General features: G+C 40.7%; 1 non-coding gene across 1 annotated transcript; it reads right to left on the bottom strand.

The window, feature by feature from the left end:
* Nucleotides 1-5819: 5819 nt before the first annotated feature.
* Nucleotides 5820-5891, bottom strand: TRNAA-AGC. The gene has a single exon. It is a non-coding gene; the product is annotated as a tRNA-Ala (tRNA).
* Between the last annotated feature and the right edge of the window lie 425 nt (nucleotides 5892-6316).

Here is a 6316-nt window from a genome sequence, read left to right as displayed (position 1 = left end):
ACAGGAGGCCGATGCGAAGCAGGGGTGCCCCTGTGGCTGCGGGCTGCCTCCAAGTCACAGACTCGGCCCTGCCCCTCTTCTTTTGTTTCCCCTTCAGCAAAATGATGAGAACAAGTTGGAGCATATGGAAGTGTTTCCACACTGCAAGTCATCCTGAGGGGGAAAGATGAGATTTGCAAATTCTGTCAAATGAAACAGGCACTTCCAAATGCTACTACGATGTTCAAACACATCCTTGTGTGGTCAGAAGTGCCCTGAAGATGTTTTGTTTTGTTCTGATTTTTTTTTTTTCCCAAATCCTCCATGGCTGCAACTGAGAAGGATGAAGTCCAAGAAGCTCGTCTCCCTCTTCATTGCTCCAGACAGACAGGAAGACCCTCTTTCAGCTGCTGCTTCTGTGTCCTCAGCCGCAGCACAGAGGGATGTTCATCCTCCCCAAGTCACCAGATGCTGCAAACAGCTGGATACCAGCAAAAGGGCTTCAGCCACACATTTGTAGGCAAGATGATACCTGGAGATCGGGACAAAACCAACCACTTCCTGCATCTCCCCGCACCCTGCTTGTCTTTGTCAAGGCTGACGGTCCTTGGAAGGACCTTGGAAGGAGCCAGGGGTCCCCACAGAGAGTGGGGAGTGGGTCTCTTTGAGCATTTGAACAGGAATAGGTGGTGATGAGGGTAAAGACAAGAGGAAAGACAACATCATTGTAAACGCCAGATTTACGGTGAGACAGACAACGTCACAGAGGAACAGAACTACACTATTTCAGAAGAATGGATTCTTGTTCATTTTTTTTTTAACAGAACCAAATAGGAAAAAGAAAACCCATCACAGGGAATATCAGTCCCTCAACAGAAGATGGAGAGCAGAGAAAAATATCTGTGTTTGTGTACTGATGGTGGAAGAGAAGCAATCACTTAGCAGCGGACAGAGAGCCTCCTTTGTCGTAAGGCAGTAGAATCTTCTCCAGGATAGTTAAAGGGCTTAATTCCCAACAGATCTACAGAAGAAGAAAAACGTTATCAAAAATAGATGAAAAATTTGCTCTTGGGTCAGCTGTCTCCTTTTCAAAGCAAGAAGAATATAGTGCAAAGTGAAAATGAATAAAACGGCCTCTCTCGCCCTACAGGAGACATTCTTTACTTATGGGCTCAATAAAACAAAGGGCCCACTTTGTCTGTGTATCTGGTTGTGGTAGACTTAAACTCTATTTCAATTTAAGACACTGAAACAGAAGGTTATATCGCTAACTGGCAAGAAATTTCCTGAGCTATCTCAGGCTGCTGAAAAGATTCAAAAGCAGAGCAAGAAAGGTCACATTTTCATCTTTTAAAAGAGGAAAAGGCTACAGCTAAAGTCTACAGAGGATAAACTGATTCTATGTTATAAAATAAAGAGCATCTCTGGGAGTAGACTATAAGTTGGTCTGGAGTTTTTCCTGAGCTTATGACCGCAGCTGCCAAAATTATGCCGGGGGCGGGACTAGGCTTACGTCAGTTACTTCTCACAACAACCCTATGCAACGCGCCTGTTGTGTTATTCGTATTTGATAATTGAGCAAACTGTAGCTCCAGGAGATTAAGTCCCAGAGCTGAGAGGTAAACCGGGACAGAATTCTCACCTAGGCTGCCAGAATCCAGACCTCCCATTCCTTTTTTTTTTTTTTTAATGGAGGTACTAGGGATTGAACTGAGGACCTCGTGTGTGCTAAGCACCCGCTCCATCACTGAGCTACACCCCACCCCTAGACCTCCCATTCATGATTACTATGATGTCCATCACAGCGCACTCGCGAGAACTGGAAGTAATTCTTCCCAGTTTAGGGCTATTTCCTATAACAGTTGAAAGAACGTGGTCTTCATCTGCAAATACTCACACCCAATTAAAAAATAAGCCAACAGATTGTAATGGTCCCAGTATCGATTCTGGTGAGTGTGGTTTCCCCACATCACCAACAAGCACCTCTTGGACACCAGCTGAGTGTCCAAGAATTCAACTCCATCCTGACACTGATTGCCCAGAGACAGCATCAGATTCCACAGGTTAAGGGTTCCATCTTACCAGACTGTCCCCAACCACTTCCGACACCAGACGCAAGTCCAGGGTGTCATCTGTGCTTCTGACCGGCCAGCTACAGATTGGAGGTTCCCATGATCCCCCTTTGGGTTGGATTAATTTGCTAGGATGACTCACAAAAATCAGCGAAATGTTTTACTCTCTAGGTACTGGCTTGTTACAAAAGGACATAACTCAGGAACAGCCAGATGGAAGAGGATGTACAGGGCAAAGCATGAGGAAAGGGCCTGGAGTTTCCACCCCTCTGCAGGTGCACCGCTCTCCCCATCAAGTTCCAGTCCTCTAATCACACTGCTTGGTTCCCCTGGCAGCCAGCCCCCCATCCCTCCCTGCCATCCAAAAGTCACCTCGTTAACAAAGCAAAAGACATCTTTAGCCCTCTCATCACTTAGGTAATTCCAAGGGTTTCAGGAAACAGGAATAAAGACCAAATACATATTTCTTATTATAAATCACAATATCACACACACCAAAGAGAATTAAAATCTAAATGGACTCTGGCTTATCAAAGTTCACAATGTTTATACAAATGGGCACTGATAACAATGACGGCTTAGCAAATAAAATTCATTAGACAAAGTTCCACTTGTCCTAAGCTTTATCCAGGCTAATTCTCTGCTTCCTCTCCTTTACTCCTAGGTTCTTTCTGAAATTCACTGCCTTCTGTATCTGCTTGACACAGGGGAGAACAACAAAACCAAAAAAACAAAATAACTTTCCTTGTGTTACTAATAATATGGATGGTTTCATTGCCTTCAATGCATGTCTGTTTCCCATACATAGTGGGTTGAAGAGAAATGAGTTTTGCAGCGAGCATGTCCATTTGTAAAACAATTAAAAACACGTAAAAGCAAATTCAATGGGTACATTTTAAAATAGCTTCTGAATTAAAAAAAAAAAGCTTTCAGATTATATACGTAACAAAGGATTATTTATAAACTAAGTCATGGCAGATACACTTAGTTTTCCTAAAGTTTACAAAACTCTTAACTTCACATTTTTAACATTCTCTTACCTTTGTGTAATTTCAAAATTTCTACAATTTTTTTTCATCTTTAATTAAGGCTTGGTGATTTCATGTCTAGCAGATCAGGTTAAACAGCTTTTAATATAATTCTCCACTTTATTCCTCTTCTCCAGACAAGATGGTACCACAATTGTTAAGAATTTTCTTTTAGTTTTCTGGACTGTAAGTCATGACACTCCTTGGTCGAGCTCTCTCTATCAATGGATTCAAGTCTCAAGGAATCTGCTCCTGAATCAGAAATCCCAAACCTCCTTTCCAAAATTATTTCAACAATGCTTCCTGAGAGCAAATTTTAACTTATACAAAACCAATGTCATGACCATGTCTATGCATCCTTTTTGGACTGGTTTCTTTCTTTCTTTCTTTCTTTCTTTCTTTCTTCCTTTCTTTCTTTCTTTCTTTCTTTCTTTCTTTCTTTCTTTCTTCTTTCTTCTTTCTTCTTTCTTTCTTTCTTTCTTTCTTTCTTTTATGTTGTGGCTCTTTACCTTTTTCTCCTTCCTTTCTGCAAATTGTACTGGCATTGTAAATGCCCAGGCAAAGTCTGCCTTTTCCTGGAAAACACTTAAACAATTCTGATTCATTGTCATCTCCCCTCTTCCAGAATTCTGATAGGACTCCAGTGGTTGACTGGCGTACCAGAAGGCAAATTTTTACTGACTCAAACAAATTGACAGCTCCATCTTTCACTCTAAGGGCAGTTACTGGAGTTTCTTTCTCCCCCCAAGAACAGTTATTGGGGTTTCTCTCTGCCCCTATCTTTTGTCTTCACGCTAAGATTTCATGGCCAGGAGTTTAGATATTTTATCAATCGTTTATGAAATTTAAGTGGGTGTAGGGGTTCAAAACAGGCCTCCCCAAGATGCACTACTTTGGCGTGTAGGTTATCTTGAGTTACAACAATCCTGTGGACTCAAGAGAAACCACTGCTTCTCTCTTAACTGCCTCGAAGAATTTAAATTGGGGATTTCTCTTAGGAAAAGAGTTGTTGCCCGCGATAAATTTTATCTAAGTGGCCTGATCTATATGGCAGGGAAAGCATTTAATTACCAACCATCTGCTTGTCTTATCATCCCTGTGAATGACCCTCCTGTCCTTGGAAGCCCCAGACCCCTTTCCCATCCTTAGCTCAGTCTGCAAAATAGACCTCATTTTACCTTTCTACCTTTGAACCTCTCTTGTGTGGGGGGTTCCCATATGCATGAAATGAAATTTAATTTCCTCCTGTTAATCTGCTTCATGTTAATTTAATTCTTAGACCAACCAGAAGAACCTAGAAAGGTAGAGGGAACTTTTCTTTCCCACGTGGGAAATGGTAACATGACATATTTTAGCAGTAAAAATACACCACTTTGTAGCGACTTTATGTTGATTCCTGAGTAACAGACATACTGTCTTAGAGGTCCTTGAAGACTGAGGCTCCCTTTGGTGTCCCCAAAGAAGGGCGTGCTGATTGAGTGAGAGCCTTATTATAAGAGAAGGAGTCGTGTTGTCTGTCTGAGACATCTGATGGCTCAAAGATGTCATAGCCTGGCTCTTGTTTTTTTTTGTTTTGTTTTGTTTTGTTTGTTTATTTATTTATTTATTTATTTATTTATTTATTTATTTATTTATTTATTTATTTATTTTTGACTTTTGTAATCTGGGAGAAATCACTCATCCATATCTCTGCTTTTTAAAACAAGACTAAGAGTGATAGACTTTAGCAACGTGATACATTTGCATATCTATAAATCCTGTGGGAAACCACCTCGATGAAAATAAAGAAAGAAAACATAAATAAAATTCTGGGTGCTTTTCAGTAACGTAACAGCTTTGAGAACTTTCTTCTCTCTATATTCAACAAATATGTATTAAGCACTTACGAGTACCATGCAGTCTTCTAGGCACTGGTGGTAGGATAGTGAAAAGAGTCATGTGAAAAATCTCTTTTCTCATGGAGTCTACATACTAGAGAGGGGAGCTACACAACAGATGAGGGAAATAATTAAAGCACATCCGATGGTGCTAAGTGCCTATAGACAAGAAGTAGGGGGATGGTGTTGAGGGAAGACAGGTGCGATTTTAAGACCCTACTAAGGAGGTAATACTGAGTGAAGGTCCAAAATGGATGCAGAAGCAAAATCAAGTAATCCCTGAGAAAAGAGCATTTCGGTAGAAGGGCAAAGTAAGTGCAAAAAACTGATGCCGGTGTCTGCCCACCGTAGGGCAAAGACTTGCGATGAGATCTGTGTGGCTGGGATGGAGACAGTGACAGCAGAGAGACCAATGTAAAGTGAAATATAAAGGTAGAGGGACCAGAAGGTGTACAGCCTCCCAAGCCGTCGTAAGGTCTTCAGTTTTCACTTGAATGGGTTGATAATCCACTAGAGAGGTTTTGATAGAGAAAAGATAAAACTGGGCTTAGGTCTTATCAACAGCAGTCATCTGCTTACTGTATTTAGAATATTAAATTTACATTTCATTTAAAAATTAATTTAAGATTTTAGAATTTTAGAGATCACATTGGGTAAAGCATTGGGGTAGTAAGGGGTTGGGGCTGGGAGACCTAGTGTAAGAGACTGAGGAATAAATGGAAAAAGAGGAGTCAACAGCTTGTGTCTACGTTCATCTCACATATTAGCGTTATCCTCTATCCATTCATCCCAAATTGTTATTTCACTGATCAAGGCAAGAATTAGGTTGCTTAGAATTCTGGTATTTTTATTTCTTTATTTAATGGAGGCACTGGGGATTGAACCCAGGACCTCATGCATGCTAAGCATGTGCTCTACCACTGAGCTATACCTTCCCCCCAGATTGCTTAGAACTCTGGATGCTTAAAACATGAGGCAGACTGGACTAGTTTCGTCTGCTGCTGATTATTTTATTTTGTGGTTGGCTATAGGAAGTTGGGGTACAGTATCTAAACATTACATATCTCGGTTTCGTCAAACTTCTGATGTCAACATTCCACTTCCAGCTGTAAATTTGGGAATGATTATGTTGGAGATTAACATTTAAAATACAAAGGAAGCAATGAGATTTACCCCAGCACGTGGTGGGAGGTATGACTACAGAGTAACTGAAGATGTTACATTTCAATGGTGGTTAACTTCGTGAGTGATAGATTTTTAAAAATCATTTTTGTTTCACAGGCTACAAGGTAACTATATTAGGCCAAGCATTTCTCTTTAATAAATGAACCAATTCTTTGAGAAGAAGTCAATGGCAATA

This window comes from Camelus ferus, chromosome 7, assembly GCF_009834535.1.
Source record: "Camelus ferus isolate YT-003-E chromosome 7, BCGSAC_Cfer_1.0, whole genome shotgun sequence".
NCBI lineage: Eukaryota > Metazoa > Chordata > Mammalia > Artiodactyla > Camelidae > Camelus > Camelus ferus.
This window is presented reverse-complemented; position numbering and strand designations above follow the sequence as displayed.